The sequence below is a fragment of the Phacochoerus africanus genome, chromosome 3 (genome assembly GCF_016906955.1).
Source record: "Phacochoerus africanus isolate WHEZ1 chromosome 3, ROS_Pafr_v1, whole genome shotgun sequence".
Taxonomy (NCBI): domain Eukaryota; kingdom Metazoa; phylum Chordata; class Mammalia; order Artiodactyla; family Suidae; genus Phacochoerus; species Phacochoerus africanus.
In genome coordinates, this window is record NC_062546.1 from 45322170 (window position 1) to 45340596 (window position 18427).

At 43.8% G+C, this 18427-nt stretch overlaps 1 protein-coding gene and 1 non-coding gene across 5 annotated transcripts in view; one reads left to right on the forward strand and one right to left on the reverse strand.

The window, feature by feature from the left end:
- The window catches only part of PLCB4 (phospholipase C beta 4), a 485858-nt gene that overhangs the window by 371535 nt on the left and 95896 nt on the right, over window positions 1-18427 (reverse strand). The window lies entirely within an intron of this gene.
- On the forward strand, window positions 12045-12148 carry LOC125123770 (U6 spliceosomal RNA). Its single transcript, XR_007134152.1, has one exon. It is a non-coding gene; the product is annotated as a U6 spliceosomal RNA (small nuclear RNA).

Here is an 18427-nt window from a genome sequence, read left to right on the forward strand (position 1 = left end):
TCTGAGCCGCATCTTCGACCTACAACACAGCTCACAGCAATGCTGGATCCTTAACCCATTGAGCAAGGCCAGGGATCAAACCTGCATCTTCATGGATTTTAGTCAGATTTGTTTCCATTGAGCCACGATGGGAACTCCTGCACTGGGTTTTTTGGGGGGGTGGGCAGGGAGGGGGGGTTATACTCACAGAATATGGAAGTTCCCAGGCCAGGGACAGAATCAGAGCCTCAGCTGTGACCTACGCCAGAGCTGCAGCAAAACTGGAACCTTAACCCACTGCACCGGGCCAGGCATAGAACCTGTGCCTCCAACAGCTGCCACAGAGACACCAAGTCCTTAACCCACTGTGCCACAGTGTGAACTCACAGGCTTCATTGTTTTAGTCACTTGCTAATGGAACTCTTTTTTTTTTTTTTTTTTTAAGAGTATAGTTGATCTACAGTATTGTGCCAATTTCTGCTGTACAGCATAGTGATTCGGTCATGCATCAACATATTCTTTTTCTCATACTATATTCCATCATGTTCTATCTCAAGAGACTGGATATAGTTCCTTGTGCTGTACAGTAGGACCTCAGTGCTTTCTTTCAACTAAACTTGGGCCCTTCTCCTCTCGAGCAAACTATCTGAAGACCTGCCACTCCTGAAACTCTTCTTCATGCTATTTCAGGCCACCAGCATCAGTAATTTCCCAAGAGAAAGAACCTTATTTCCTAGTATGTTCCACTAATCCCCAAGACCCACAGCCTAGAAGAAAACTATCTGTTTTCCACATGGCTTCTCTCTGTTCTAAATCCTGACAGACTCTTTCTTCCTGCACAAACACAAAAAAGGAAAGGAACCAAAGTCATCCCCATCTCCTTTGCCGTCCCTAAAAGAGCCTGTAACTATCTTTTTTCAATCAGAGAAACTGTTATTTTGGGAAACCAGCCACTCGCTCCAAGATGGCTTTCTGTATTCTTTTTCAGTTCCAAAAACTAAGATTGATTCTTTCTTAAGGAAGCTCTAAAACACTCTCTCTCCCTCCCTCTCTTCTTCTCTCTCCCTCTCTCTTTCTCAAACACACACACACACACACACACACTCACACCAGTTCTGTTATGGTTTCCTGTCACCAAGCAAAAATTATATGATGCCAAAAACATCAGTTGCCCAATTTAGCGCTATACCCTCATTGATTCGACATGTTATTTAAATCCGGAGTGCCTGCCGTGCACCCAGGATCATGTCAGATGCCAGGTGTACCCTGGTGAGTAAACAGACGTGGCCCACGCCCTTGAGAATTTAACTATCCCGACCTTCACTAATCTTATTTCCCGAAACCAGGACACACTTCCAGAGATAGCTCTGGTTTCCAAAACCTAGCCACAGGCTGCATGTAAAGAAGCCCCAGCAGAACTGTCAGAGGTTGGCCCTGACCACAATTTACTGATGAAGCATATCACGGCATGCCCAGATGAACCTGTGAATAAAGGCAGTCTCTATCTGGCCATTGAACAGTGGCATCCAGCCCACCGTGCTGATTCGGCTGGCATGGAGTGGCAGCCCCTTGCAGACACACAGTCCCAAAGTAGCTTCAGTGAGGACAGATGTTCACCTGTCATTCCCAAGCCATCCAACCTCTTCTCCCTCAATCTAAAACCTATCAGAAGCTTTCTGAAGTTCACCAGCACACCGAACAGCAAACAGCTATAATATTTCACCAGCTACCTAAGTTGTTTCATATCAAGCTGCCTATCCTAACATTAACATTTAACACTTGTAATATTTACACATGGAAACAGGGCTGCTGGGCAAGATGAAGCCAGTTTCGTTCACTATCTTCTGCTAAAATTTTCATGAAGCTGAGTTCTCTCCATCACAAGGCTTACCTGTATGGAGAGGGCACTGCTTCTAGAATCATCTTGATTGAGAATTCATATGATGTAAAAAGCATATGAAAAAACATCATCAGGATATGTAGACATTATGTGATCAGACAATCAGTAAAAACTTCAGATGCAGATTAATGTATTGTTCACAATGATGAGCCGTAATGATGTCTATGAATTGCTTTTACAGAAGCCTGCAAATTAAAAGGATGATCTCTCCGCATTACATGAAAATACATAACGCTCACCATTTATGTTAAATGAGGAGATGAAAGGACCCCTTCTGCTTTTCTCACCATAATCAAAATATAATAATCCTAAATTAATCATAGAGAGCACACATATAAGAGAATACTGGAATTCTCTGGCAGCCTAGGGTTAAGTGGCATTGTCACTGCTGTGGCATGGGTTGGATTCCTGGCCTGGAAACTTCCGCATGCCTTGGGCATGGCTAAACAAAAGAGAGAGAGAGAGAGAGAGAGAGAGAAAATGTCATCCTGGTAACAAAGAAAGGGCCACCATTCCCAGTGATCTCCAATATGTCCTCGAATGAGGCCTAAGACTCTAACGTTTCACACCACTAGGTACACATCAAGGATGAAGCAAGGCTCAACGTAAGGCCATATTTTAAATATTTTGGTTTAAAATTCCAGGCTTAACTCTACCTTCTTCTCTAGATAATAACTTTGGTAAAAATTATGCACAGTCCTTTCCACAAAGCAACCTAAAGGGAGTTCCCATTGCGGCTCAGTGGGTTACCAACCCCTTGTTTTTGTGGCTGTGGTTCACGCCAGCAGCTGCAGCTCTCATTTGACCCCTAGCCTGGGATCTTACATATGTCATAGGTGCAGCCCTAAAAAGAAGAAGAAGAAAAAAAAAAAAGCGCACAAATCGACCTGAAAGGAGCGTCTAGGGAACAGATGAATGAGGGAATGACTTTAGAGTCAATCTTCAAGACTTCAGAACAAACAGAGGTCTGGATTCATTTCAGCATCTTCTTCTTCCCTTTCCTTAAGTCTGAAGATAGTACCACATCTGCATATTTTAGACAAATGAGTCCCAGAGTGTAACATAGAATCAAGAAAGCTGGATCTCCTTCTTTCTCTCCCTTTCTCTCTCTCTCTCATACACACACACACACACCCCTTCTGATGACATCAAAGAGAGCCTCAACTCTGTCTTTAAACTCACGCTAACCTTGCCCTTCTCTCTCCTTTCTCTCTCTGAGTAAAATGAGGTCAGTTCTCTAAGTCAGGTTTCGGCAGGCACTGGCATCTACGTAGGGCTGACTGACACTATTTGGTTTTCATTTTTAGATTTTTACTGGCTATCTCTACTATCTGTGGCACAGTGATAGTTTTCCATTTAAGGTAGTGATAAAAGATTTCCTTTTTCTTTTTTTGGTTTGCTTTTTAGGGCCGCACCTCTGGCATATGGAAGTTCCCAGGCTAGGGGTTGAATCGCAGCTGTAGCTGCCAGCCTCAGCCACAGCAACATGGGATCTGAGCCGTGTCTGACAGCTACACCACAGCTCATGGCAACACTGGATCCTTAACCTTCTGAGTGAGACCAGGGATTGAATCTGCATCCTCACGGATACTAGGTCAGATTCGTTTCCACTGAGCCATGAGGGGAACTCCTTCTTCCTTTTTTATAAATACTTTTTTTTTTTTGATGGTGCCCACAGCATGTAGAAGTTCCTGAACCAGGGATCAAACTCACACCAGAGCAGCGACCCATGCCATAGCAGTGAAAATGCCAGACCCTTAACCCATGGAGCCATCTGGGAACTCCTAAAGTTTCCTTCTTATATACATTTATATTTGCAGTTAAATAAAAGTGAAAACAATAAAATAATAATAGAAATGAAACGCAATCATGGCAAAAGCATTCAGGTAGTACTGAATGACACTTGGGAAATGCTGTAGGGTACTGATTAAAACCACTTGGATTTGACTATTAGCTCTGCAGCTCCCTTCTGTGTAACTTCAGGCAAGTTACTTGAGATCTCTGTGCTTTGGTTTCTTCATTTGTAAAATAGCAATAATGACAGTATCTACTGCAAATGGTTATTGTTAGGATAAAGGGTTATTTTAGGTGAAACACTAAAATGGTCCACAGCATACAGCAAGAATTCCATCTTCTGGTCATTACTAATAAAATTACTAGCATTTGATAAATGTATCTAGGTTAATAACGATCTAGTCAAGCTCAATCCTCTGGCTTAGGAATTACAAGATATGGTAGAGGGATTTCTTCATGAGTTCTTGTATAAGTGAAAAGAAAAACTTCTGTTTTCCTTTAAATTAAAAATGCAGCCAATTAAGAATATTTTAAACTCATGTGTTCCTCTGGAAGCCAGAAAGTCAAGTGCACTGTCTTGAATTCCATTATAGTTTCCTGTGTCCTCTCTACTTAAAGATTTCAATATTTCTTTTTTTATGGCCGCCCCACAGCATATGGAGTTCCCAGGCCAGGGATCAGATCTGAGCCACAGGTGCAAATTAAGCTGCATCTGTGGCAATGCCAGGTTAACCCACTGTGCTGGGCTGGGGATCAAACCTGCGTCCCAGTGCTCCAAAGACGTCGCCAACCCTGTTGCATCACAGTGGAAACTCCAAAGATCCAAATATTCCTATCACTAAGAGTTTAAAAAGAGGCTGCCATTGTTTTGTTTTGGTTTTTTGTATTTTTAGGGCCGTGCCTGCAGCATATGTAAGTTCCATGGCCAGGGACTGAATCTCAGTCACAGCTTTGACCTACACCACAGCTACAGCAACGCCAGATCCTTTAACCCACTGCACCAGGACAGGGGCTGAACCTGTGCCTCCCCAACAATTTGAGCTGCTACAGTCAGGTGATTAACCCACTGTGCCACAGCAGGAATTCCAAGGCTGCCATTCTTTATCCACATGACACCGACCAAAATGTAATTATAACTGGGCACATGGTTCCTCCAACCAACATTTTTTTTTTTAAGTTTTTTTGGTTTTTTGTTTTTTTGTTTTTTGTCTTTTTGCTATTTCTTGGGCCGTTCCCGCAGCATATGGAGGTTCCCAGGCTAGGGGTCGAATCGGAGCTGTAGCCACTGGCCTACGCCAGAGCCACAGCAACGCAGGATCCGAGCTGAGTCTGCAACCTACACCACAGCTCACGGCAACGCCGGATCGTTAACCCACTGAGCAAGGGCAGGGACCGAACCCGCAACCTCATGGTTCCTAGTCGGATTTGTTAACCACTGCACCACAACGGGAACTCCCAACCAACATTTTAATGTTCTGCCTGATTAAGCAGCATCCCAAGAACTGCTGTTTTCTTAACTATTGTTCTAGTACGAGACTTTTTGTTTAAACTATAGCCACTTTACATGCAATGACTTTTTAAAAATCTGCTTGAATGTTGCTACGATCTGAATGTTTGTGTCCCCCCACTCCCAATATTCATGAAATACCAAAGATGCAGGTATTAGGCAGTGGGGTGTTTGGGAAGTGCTTAGATCATGAGGACGAAGCCTTCAGAAATGGGATTATTGGAGTTCCTATTGTGGCACATTGGAAGACGAATCCGACTAGGAACCGTGAGGTTGTGGGTTCCATCCCCGGCCTCGCTCGGTGGGTTAAGGATCCAGCGTTGCCATGAGCTGTGGTGTAGGTCCCAGATGCGACTTGGATCCCTCGTTGCTGTGGCTGTAGTGTAGGCCAGCAGCTGTAGTTCCAATTCAACCTCTAGCTCGGGAACCTCCATATGCTACAGGTGCAGTCCTTTAAAAAAAAAAAAAGAAAGAAAGAAAGAAAAAAAAAAGAAAGAAAGAAAGAAAGAAAGAAAGAAAGAAAGAGAAATGTGATTACTGCTTTTTTTTTTTTTTTTTTAGGGCCACGCTCATGGCATATGTAGGTTCCCAGGCTAGGGGTAGAATCAGAGCTGTAGCTGCTGGCCCACACCACAGCCACAGCAATGCCAGAGTCATGTCTACACCACAGCTCATGGCAACACTGGATACTTAACCCATTGAACAAGGTCAGGGATTGAACCTGCATCCTCATGGATTCTAGTCAGGTTCCTTTCCACTGCTGCACCATGAAAACTCCCATATTACTCTTTTTTTAAAATAAAAGTTCTACCATGTGAAGATACAAGGAAATGCCGGCACCTGGGAAATGGCCCTCACTGGGCCAAGCTGGGCCCATGATCTCAGACTCTTCGGCCCTAGAATGGTGAGAAATAAATGTCTGTTGTTTAGAAGCCACCCAGTCTGTGATATGTTGTTACAGCAGCCCGAATGGACCAAGATGAATATAAAAGCCAATGAGTCACTTATCTTTTTCTTCATATGATTTTCTCTGACCCTGGCTTCCAGGGGAATTCTCCCTTTATTCACATAGTTTAGGGTGACTCCCTCGAATGAATCATAAAATGAAGTGGGATCTTGGGCATCTATCCGGACAAAACTCTACTTAAAAGAGACACGTGCACCCGCATGTTCATTGCAGCACTATTCACAATAGCCAAGACATGGAAACAACCCAAATGTCCATCGACAGAGGATTGGATTCGGAAGATGAGGTATATATACACAATGGAATACTACTCAGCCATAAAAAAGAATGACATAATGCCATTTGCAGCAACATGGATGGAGCTAGAGACTCTCCTACTGAGTGAAATGAGCCAGAAAGACAAAGACAAATACCATAGGATATCACTTATAACTGGAATCTAATATCCAGCACAAATGAACATCTCCTCAGAAAAGAAAATCATGGACTTGGAGAAGAGACTTGTGGCTGCCTGATGGGAGGGGGAGGGAGTGGGAGGGATCGGGAGCTTGGGCTTATCAGACACAACTTAGAATAGATTTACAAGGAGATCCTGCTGAACAGCATTGAGAACTTTGTCTAGATACTCATGTTGCAACAGAAGAAAGGCTAGGGAAAAAATGTAATTGTAATGTATACATGTAAGGATAACCTGACCCCCTTGCTGTACAGTGGGAAAATAAAAAAAAAATTTAAAAAAATGAAGTGGGAAAGTCACTCCCTACTACTACACGTGCCTTCTTTACCCCACTGCAGTTCAACGGGCCTTTTGGACTCGAATAGGTAAGAATGGAGAACTCTGCTGGGTGATCCTGGATTAGTGACCCACAGGGTTCAGCCTAGTTCTGAGTTCATTTTCTGGGGCTAATCCTGCTTCCTGAACAATGAACTTGCGTTACCCCATCTAATCTCACAATTTAACCTCTCCACTAGAACGAAACTAGTCTTTATATATTTTATATATATATAATACATATATTTAAAAACTAAAAAGAGAAGAAACAACCCTATAATAATGTGATGAAAATGGCTGACAAAGAAATTAATACTGATTGCAAATGTAACCTTCAAGATGCACAGAGCCCAGGAATCCCTCAAAGAACAGAGAATACAATCTGATTGCTGCCGAATGTCAAATGTACCTGTAAGAAATAGCTATGTAAATTGCCAGGGCAGGCTGAGAACTAAGAGTCCAAAGTTAATTTTAAAACTCTAAGTCCTCGTTCCCATCTCTCTCAATTCCGTCAAAATTAGATCTTTATTTCCCTCTCTCTCTCTTTTTTCTTTTTAGGGCCACACCCACGGCATATAGAGGTTCCAGGCTAGGGGTCAAATTAGAGCTGTAGCTGACAGCCTACACCAGAGCCACAGCAACATGGGATCCAAGCCGTGTCTGCAACCTACACCACAGCTCATGGCAACGCCCGACCTTTAACCCACTAAGCAAAGCCAGGGATCGAACTGCCTCCACTAAGAGGGTTCCTTTCTTGTAATTCCTTTCTGTTGCATGTCTGGACTGTAGACATGGTGGCCAGAACTAAATTGGCACCTGAGTGACCTTGAAAATGGAAGCCACATGGCTAGGAGGGTGAACAGAAAGCTAGGAACCTGGGCTCTTGATGATACTGTGAAATCACAGAGTACCTAATTCATCTTTTCCCCCACAAATTCCATGTTATTTCACATTTTATATCACTGATACTTAACGTTTTTGCTACAGATGGCCCAAACCATCCTACCTTACATGTTAAAGAAACAGGGATCCTCAGAACGCACTTTTAGAAATCCCTGACATCACACCTTCTCAGATCTCTCACTAGTACCATACGCCCAACTTCAAAAATATATTTTTTCCATAGAAAGGGAAGCATTACTTTTATTAGATATAAAGAAATACGACCTAATTTGCTGTTCTCCAACAACAGTGATGAACACCCACTTTGCTAAACACCTGCCTTGCTTGTGGGACTTCAGATGATTATAATAACTGGTTTTTTTTGCTTTTTTTTTTTGTCTTTTTAGGACCTCACCTGCGGCATATGGAGGTTCCCAGGCTAGGGGTCGAATCAGAGCCACAGCAACACAGGATCTGAGCCACATCTTCAACCTACACCACAGTTCCCGGCAACACCGGATCCTTAACCCACTGAGAAAGGCCAGGGATTGAACCCACATCCTCATGGATGCTAGTCGGGTTTACTCACCACTGAGCCATGAGGAAACTCCAAATAACCATTTTTTTTTTAAATTTCAGCTGCACCCACAGCATATGTAAGTTCCCAGACTATAGACTGAATTAGAGGAGCAGCTGAGGCCTATGCCACAGCCACAGGCACAGCAACACCAGATCCGAGCTTCATCTGCAACCTACGCTGGAGCTTGAGACAACACCAACCACACCCTTAACATCAGGTCCTTAACCCACTGAGCCACAACAGGAATTCCCTGTAACAATCATTTCTTGATGAAGAACAGAGAGCCAAATGTTAGGAAGCGAAACTACAAAGTGAATTCTCCCCATGTATTTGCCTACCCCGCCCTGCTTCCTGCATCACTCAGGGACTACAAATGTACCTGGCTTCCCCCTGTGACTTTTCCACGTGGTTCCTCTTTCAACATCCATTTACAAAGAAATGTATTTGTTTAGGCTTTTTCTCAGGGAAATCCAGAAATTAAATGACTTAGCCAACAAGGCCAGGAAAACAAATCATTTGTGTTGTGGCTGAACCATAAGGCTCACATCCTAAACACAAGCAGAGTCTGCACAGCTTTGCTCTCACAGAGCCATTTGGGAGAGGATTTTTATGGCAGCAGCTGAAATGTTTCTACCAAAACAACACCTACACTTTGCTAGAGTTATTTTCGGAGGAGAAGGTTTCCCCTACTGCTGTTTAACTTGGAAAAATGTGCAGTCGAAAGTGTAAGCACACATGAGCCTGTGGCTGCAGCCCTAGTGGAGGAAATCAGCTGCCCCTTCTTGACTGGGTAACTTCAGGCAGATCACTCAACCTTCTGGACCTCAGGTCCTCATCATAACATGGGAATCTCAGCACCCAGAGTCATCCTGAGAACTGATGAGATGATGCATGCTTAGCCCTGTGGATGTAAAAGTGTCCAAAAAGCTACAGCTGTATTCATGCAAATCCAATTTGATGCTGAATGCCTTGGAAAATAAAATTATAACAACCTATCGGTACACCATATTTAAAGAAACCACACTGGAGTTCCTGCTGTCGTGCAACAGGATCAGCAGCATCCCTGGAGCACTAAGATACAGGTTCAATCCTCTGCCCGGTACAGTGGGTTAAGGATCTGGTGTTGCCGAAGCTGTGGCACAGGCTGCAACTAAATGCTGGATCTGGTCCCTGACCCTGGGAACTTTCATAGGCCTTACTAGTCTATGTGTAGAAGCCGCAGAACCTTATTTACCTACAGACCATTTACACACCTTTTCCTGGACTCTCTAAGATGGGGCCATGGACAGGAAGTCACAGAACAAACTCTCCAAATAGCTCACTAGATACGGTCAAGTCCACTAACCGGACGTCTATATCTAATTCATCAATAATGATACTGTAGAGCCTTCACTAAGTACTATGCACCAAGCAACACACTGTTCATGGATTAACTATTTTTCACAACAGCACACCCAGGGGTGTTCCATGGATACTGGGATGCCATGACCAGACCTCACCCCAGACTGAAGAACTATTTCCTCTGCTATTGCCATTGCCAAAGCAGATGGCAGAAAGTGGCCCTGAGCTCTGCTCAAGGTCAAGCACCATCCCCTGCCCACTACTTTCAATGGTCAATCAGTGAATAAAGGCCTGGCCTGCTTTAGAGCTCCCTGCGGGTCTGACCAAGGCTGCTGTTAAGGCTGCAGGATAGCTCTCCCCCTGCCCAATCTCATAGCCCTCCTCTCCCCTCCATAGGTGTTGATGTTAAGAGACAGTAGAGTTACCATAATTACTGTCATCTTTCAGATGAAAAAAGTGAGTCTCAGAGAGGTTAAGAAAGCTGTCCAGTCACATAGCCAGTTAAGTGGTCTGGCTGGGACTGGAACCCAGGCATGCTGATGCAAGAAACCCAGGCTCTAGATTATTCTGTTCTACTCTTCTGTCAAGTTTCATATTTATGTCCAAAAAGACAAAGTGGTTAAGCTGGCTGTGGTCCGGAGCTCCCGTTGTGGCTCAGCAGGTTACAAACCCAACTAATAACCATGGGGACGTGGGTTCGATCCCTGGCCTTGCTCAGTGGGTTAAGGATCCAGCATTGCTGTGAACTGAGGTGTAGGTCACAGACATGGCTTGGATCCCAAGTTGCTGTAGCTGTTGGGTAGGCTGGCAGCTGCAGCTCTGATTCGACCCCTAGCCTGGGAATTTCCATATGCCTCAAGTGCAGCCCTAAAAAGCAAAACAAAACAAAAAACAAAAAACAAACAAACAAAAAAAAGCGACTGTAGTCCTCAGACTAGACTGCAAAAAGCAAATTAGAATGAGAGGAAGCATTGCAAGAGAAGGCTCAGTAAACTGTAATCAGGCGAAGAAACCAAAAAACAGAAACTCCTCCAGATCTTTCACGCCAAGAGCCTGGCTACAGAGAGGTGGAATGGCTGAGGGGCCACAGAGGGAACAGGAGGCAGCCCAGAGACTAGCAACGATGGAGAGTGGCTAGCTTTCCCAGGCAGGAGGGATGATGGAAGGAAGAGGTGATTATCAGGGCCCAGAGACTGGAGCCAACCAGCAGAACTAGAATAGGACAGGCTGTTGTGGAAAAGGATGAAGTGTGCTGGGGGCAGAAGCTGTGGATGAGACAGAGCTGTTCCTGGAGATACCAAAGGAAGTAGAAAGAGGCCAGGAGAGACACCCTTACGTCAACCCTTGGATGCCAGAGGGCAAGGGAGCCTGGGAAATGTAGTTCCCTGAAACATGGAGTAAGCGGAACAGTCAAGAATGGCTCTGAGAACTAGTCTACTCGAGTAGACCTAAAATACAACCGATCAGCTGGCAATGAGGAAGTGGAGAAACACTCCGAAAATAAAACACAAGAATTTAGAAAGTCGATCTCTCAGCACACTATTTATTTATTTATTTATTTATTTATTTGCTTTTTTGGCCCGCACCCATGGCATATAGGGGTTCCCAGGCTAGGGGCTGAATCGGAGCTACAGCTGCCGGCCTGCTCCACAGCCACAGCACTCAGGATCTGAGCTAGTCTGCGACCTACACCACAGCTCACGGCAATGCCTGATTCTTAACCCACTGAGTGAGGCCAGGGATGGAATCTGAAACCTCATCGTTCCTAGTCAGATTCGTTTCCACTGCACCATGACAGGAACTCCTATCAGCAAACAGTTTAATAGCAAGTAGCCTTACATACTCCAGAAGCCTCTAAGTAAACAAAAATAATAATAGAAAATGCCTTTCACTGACAAGGCACTCGGTTCTGTGACTTCACAGTTTGACAACTGAGGTCGAAATGGGTGAGGCCAAGAAGCTTCAGTGATTTTCTGCTTAGTAAATCAGGCAAATCAATGTAATGTTGTGTAAGTATTTCCACCATAAAAATATCAAATTCATTTGACAGTGCTTAACTGGGTGGAATTTCATGATCCTGATTTTACTTATATAAAACAAACTGTTTCCCACTAATGTTGGCCAAATTAGCTCTTAATGCAGCTCCTATTTTGGAAGGAAATCTGCCTTCACAGTTCTATCCACCCTGTGACAAAGTAGGAGCCAGGACACAAAATTCTTTCCTCTCTTCTCAGAAGTCCTCTGCTGACTTTTCTAATGCAGCAGAAATCCTTGAGGGAAAAACTCTGAAAACAAAAACGTCTGACCAAGGATGTCCTGTCGGCACTCGCTTCAGTAGCACAGATGCTAAAACTGGATTGATCCAAAGGTTAGCATGGCCCCTGCGCAAAGATGACACCCAAACTCGTGAAGTATTCCACATTCTGCTTTCCTTTTCTCATGTTCACAAGTGGGCAAATGAAATGAAGGCTCCAGGAAAATGAAATGACTTATCCAGTTGAGTGCTTTTCCCACTTCAAGCACCACCGACTTTTCCTCCAAAAAAAAAATTTCCAGTCACAGTATTCAGCAGCTACTCAATGGTTAGCTATCTATTTTGCCCGTCCAAAGACATTTAACATCTATTTTAAAAATTATTTTTATTACAGTCCCTCCAGAAGAAATGCAACTTATTCATATACAAAGATTGCAAGTACAATTTTGGTCCCTCCCACCCACTTCCCCTCTCCCCAAAGACACTTCTTTGAAGTTATTAAAACACAATGGGAGCTCTTGTTGTGGCTCATCGGAAACAAACCTGAATAGTATCCATGAGGACACAGGTTTGATCCCTAGCCTCGCTCAGTGGATTAAGGATCCGGCATTGTCATGAGCGGGGGTACAGGCTGCAGACACAGTTTGAATCTGGTGTTGCTGTGGCTGTGGCATAGGCCTCAGATGCAGCTCTGATGCCTGGGAACTTCCATAAGCTGCAGTGCGGCCCTAAAATGCAGGGGGAAAAAAAACCCACCACAACACAATGGCTTGAGAGAACAGCTGAGTGCCAGGCTCAGCTTGACTTCTAGCTAGCTGTGTGGTTTCAGGCTGGCCAATCAACCTTTCTGGGCCTCTGTTTCTGTATTTCCAATATAATGCAGCTACAACTAGCTGATGCCACAATCTTCTCAGCCCCAAATCGGTTCCATGGAAAGATAACACAAGTCCCGTGGGGAACCAGATGAACCCTCTCTCACCTGACCTGGCCCAGACAGCTTTCCATGAGACTGCCCCTCAGAAGATGAAGTCCAGTCTGTGACCATGGCGTAGAGAAGAGTCTGACCTCATTCCTCACTCTTAGTCGACTGTGATCTCACCCAGCAGTTCTCCCATTAGGATCCAGGGCAGTCTGACTGCAAAAAGAGCTGAGTTCTCTCCTTCTCTGCATCACACACTCTGCTCTGTAACTGGCAATGTTCTTCTACTTGGAGACTCGCCGTGTGACTTCCTTGACCAATGAGATATTAACAAACGTGATACAAGCCAATGCTGAAAAGCACCAGCGCTGTTGGGCTTACTCTCATTCTTACTGCTCTGTCCTGGCCAGGAGAACACTCTAGGCTAGCGTGTCTGAGGATGAGAGACATATAGAGCAGAAACAAGTCATCCCAGTCTTCCTAGCTCATGCCATCCTAAATCAGTCAACAGCCAGCTGAACGCTCAGACACCAGAGCAAACCCAGCAAAGATCAGGAGAGCTGCCTGCTCAACCAACAGAGACACATGGGTGATATGAGCTGAAATCAGTCAAGCCCGCATCAAGGTCAGCCGAACCCCCCAAACTTGCAAGCTAAATATGTTTGTGTTATTGTATTCCACTGAGATGCTGTCATTGCTTGGTTCTGCAGCATTACAGTGGCAATAGATAACCAGCTCTCAGCCAAACTATAATGACTATTTCCAGAGAAAAGGTTCCCTGGTGGTGAAACAAGTTTGGCACAGAATGCCTGCCTTAAATGTATCTTAAAGGGAGTTCCCGTCGTGGCGCAGTGGTTAACGAATCCGACTAGGAACCATGAGGTTGCAGGTTCGGTCCCTGCCCTTGCTCAGTGGGCTAACAATCCGGCGTTGCTGTGAGCTGTGGTGTAGGTTGCAGACGCGGCTCGGATCCCGCGTTGCTGTGGCTCTGGCGTAGGCCTGTGGCTATAGCTCCGATTCGACCCCTAGCCTGGGAACCTCCATATGCCGCAGGAGCGGCCCAAGAAAATAGCAAAAAAAAAAAAAAATTATCTTAAAGGTTCACAACAGACATGAATGCTTTCCAGGCTCTAAGAAGTCCCATAGTAAAGAAATCTGTTTACCTCTAACTCTGTTTCCTTTCATCTCTTTGACCACAGACCCCCAAGTGTGACTTGCTAATCAAATTCTCCCTCAGCCTTAGATCCCAAGTCTGGATTGAGCCTCTAGCCAACCAAAAATGAATAAACAAAGTAAAAACCTTAAAGTAGTTTGAAATTGTGAAAGCTTATACTGCTTACAACAAAGTCTAATTAGAAATAAACAAAGTCTAATTAGAAATAAAGGGGAATAGGAAGTTCCTCTGTGGCTTGGCGGGTTAAGGATCCAGCACTGCTGCATCTGTGGCTACAAGAAAGGAGGAAGGGAGGAGAGGAAGGAGGGTGGAGAGGGAGGATGGAAGGAAGGAATGATGGAAAGAAAGGAAGACGGGATGAAGGGAGGATGGAAAGAAGGGAGGGATGGAGGGGGGAGGAAGGAAAAGAAGGAGGAAAACTTGAAAAAAAGAGAAATGCTCTACAGGTATCTGAAACCTATACATAGTCTAATTTCGACTTTCTCATCTATCACAATTTTTATTTTTTTGTCTTTTTAGAGCTGCACCCACAGCACATGGAGGTTCCCAGGCTAGGGGTCAAATTAGAGCTATAGCCACAGGCCTATAGCACAGCCACAGCAATGCCAGATCCGGGCCGTGTCTTCGACCTACACCACAGCTTAAGGCAATTCCGGATCCTTAACCCACTGAACGAGGCCAGGGATCGAACTTGCGTTCTCATGGATGCAGGTCAGATTCGTTTCCACTGAGCCATGATGGGAACTCCTCTCATCTATTATAATTTGAAGAAAAGCCTGAGGCTGACCTTGCCGTTCCCTCCTTCACAGTCCTAGGAGGCTCCACATGGCCATCCTGTTGTCATGTTCTAAGCCTTCAATGATCAGAGCCCTATACCTTATCCACTTCCTCTCCAGCCATTCTTCCTCTGCTCTAGCTCCTTCCTAGCCTACAAGTGCTCTCAGGTCTACACCTAACCAGGCTGAACTATTTTCAGTTCCATCAAAAGGCCATGAGCTAAAACTCTCTAGAGTTTGATCCTATTTGATGTGAACTGAATTAGGCAGCTTTGAAATAATGTGATATAAAAGCATTAATATGGTTTCACATTAATTTGAATCAATGCTAAATCTGCCCCAAATGTCAAAATTCTTCAAGAATTCTAGTTTCAAAGCTGGCTGAGCCAAAGGAATTCTACACTCTGTTTACAGAGTGGCCACAGGGTGGCACCGTATTAGCTGATAAAAGGAAATACTTACCATCTTTTGTCACAATTATTCTTGAATGATTGGAGTTCTAAATTTGCAAGGACTTCAGAAACACATCTCTTCTTCCAGAAACTCCCCCTCACCTCTTAACCATACCCAAGCCCAAACACACAGAGTTCATCAGCTAAATTTCAATTCATCCTTCCTGTATCACTTGACAGAATACTTCTCCCTGGAAACTTTTCCTGAAACCCCAAGAACAGGTTGTAAGATGCTCCCATGACAGAATTTATCTGATTTTAACATTTTTCCACTATAAATGTCTATCATTTGGTCTAGTCTCCTTCATGGGAGAGGCCCCTAGCTTGACAGTTTCATAGTATACGATCGATGAATATAAGATGGGTTCACGCATGGACGGATGAATGGATAGATGGATGGATTGATGAATGGATATTTTTCTTTTCTTCTTTTTTTAAAAATCTTTTTAGGGCTGCACCCACAGCATATGGAGGTTCCCTGGCAGGGGTCGAATCAGAGCTGCAGTCGCTGGCCTCCATCAAAGCCACAGCAACCGGGGTCCAAGCCGTGTCTGCAACCTACACCATGGCTCATGGCAACGCCAGATCCTTATTAACCCACTGAGTGAGGCCGGGGATTAAACTCGAGCCCTTATGGATACTAATTGGGTTCGTTACCAGTGAACCACAAGTGCAACTCCAATGACTGGGTAGTTGGATAGATAGATGAATGGATGGATGGATGAATGGATGGAGAAATGGAGAGATGTATGGATGCTGGATGGAGAGATGGATGGAGCAATGAACAAGCAGGGTGGGTCACTGAATAAAACATGACTGATTTTTGCCATATATTCTCTCCTTACCCTCTCCTCTGTCCAACCTCAAAGAAAGATAATTACAAACACTAGGTAACATCAGAGGAGAATAAGAAAAAAAAGAACCTTGATAATTTTATCAGTTGGATAAGAGTGACCATTATGAACTTCGACTTAAAACCCAGACTTTCTGAAATGAGGGCACTTGTCAAAAGTCTTTTTTAAAAAATGCAGGATACAGGACTAGTCTTTCTTTTCCTAATCAAAAAAAAAAAAAAAACTTTGCTGAAAACACCTCTTCTGTTTGTTGGATATAAACATTTTAACTCATTTGTTGAAAATGAAGGATTCACTCCAAAAATTGTGTTATGTCATGAATGTGACCTCTTGGATGGAACAAAGATGTGGGGAAGAGCTTTCTTTAGAGCTCCATGGGTCAGATTTCCTGCTTCTCATCACAAAACTCACCAGAGAAATATTTTTGTTTCACCTTGGACACCAAGTTCACTATCTTATTACCCCATGAGTTGTCCTCTTCGGTTAGGACAGAAATGAGTGCAAACCCAGATAAGACATTTTAAAACCAAAAAAAGGCTTTATGCCTCTGGCAATTTTAGGCAGAGCTAAGAAAATAACTCTGCCATTGATTTAAACATCCTGCCAATTGACGCCAGGCTGTAGCCTTAGGGAATGTCACATGGATGATCTTTGGGCTCGTTCTCTGGGCTTTAATTTTATTTGAACTTTCGTTTGACCCTTTATAGATAGCGCATTTGAAAACAAGAGCGGTCCAGTGTTTTCCCCAGCCAGAAAAACCCAAAACAATTTTCTATGGATTCTTTTAACTCTCAAGTTAAGCAGGGGCAAAATCTGCCTCTGCTGTTTTCCAGGTTCCTTTGTGTCCTATTTCTCTAGTGTCTGAACTTTAAAAAGCCTCATCTAAAAATATAAATAATGGAGTTCCCACTGTGGCACTGTGGGTTAAGGATCTGGCATTGCCACCGTTGGATCCCTGACCCGGGAACTTCCATATGTTATGGGTGCGGCCAAAAAAAATACAGGTATATAAGTAAGAACCTGGCCATTTGGTTGCATCATCAATCAATGCTGGCAGTAGGGAACACCCTCCTTGGTTCCCCTAAATCTCAGCCTTGAAGACATGGTAACGGCCCAGCTTCTCAGAGCTGCTCTATCCTTTGGAATCTTGTTAAACTTTCAAGAATCCATTTCTGCCTCCTACAGCCTATTTTTCTGCATGCATTCCTTCCAAAGACACCCCTGTCCCCTGGGAAGAGATGAAAGCGATACCAAATAAAACAAAAGCAAACTTCAGAGGGACTTTTCAAGCAAATGCTTCCAAATAAAAGAGCAATTTCTGCACTCTCTTCTTCTCTTTCTCTCTTTAACCTCCCTCAGTCCCTCAAGGTTGTTTATTTTCTTCATTTATAAAAAGCATCCACCAGGTAACCAAATCGAGATCCCTCTGGTGAAAGGGAACTCAGACAGCTATTTCCCAGAGACCATGGAACCATGGTCACCAGGACTCTGGGAGGCACAGATGAATCCACCCTGTGCTTCTTGCCAGTGCTGTTCCTTAATTGGCCACGAATAGTTTCAGTCAGCTCCAGCAATTTCTGCACCCTGTATAGTATAATCTCCCAAAACATCAGCTGAGAGTTTAGGGGCCAACTTTTAAAATAGCATCCAATTAATAATCATAGTAATAATGAAAGAATTACCAAACTGCTATGTGATTTCTGAAGCCCAAAGTGGAAGCTCAGCTAAATGAAGCAAAACTATTCCTCCATACCCCTCCCCTCATCACCTTGTAAATGTTCCATTTAGCAATGGAAATTTCTGGAACTAGATCATGTGAAATGTCAGCTTCTGACATTTTAGGTTCTATTCCCTTATTCAACATATACTAGGCACTAACTATCTTTGGATATAAAGGTAAAAATTATAGACAACTGATCTCAACAATGTCACAATTCCATTCAAAAAAGAAGCTTCTAACAAAATTTTTTCATTTGCTTAAGAAATGATCACTGAGTCCCTGGCAATATTCTAGGCACCAATGATGCCACAGTGAGTAACAGACAGAAATCCCTGCTCCCGTGGAACCTCCATCCTGGAAGTAGATGTAAATGTCAAGATTATTTACCAACTTGTATACATTTTTATGTCTTTAACACCCACCATTGAGACACTCATAGAGTACTCAATATCTATTTACCAAATTATTTCAGTGAAGATCAATAACTGAAACAATATCACCCTCCATCTTAATCTGAGAGTGGAGAATTGAAAACCCATAGGAAATTCAAAGGACA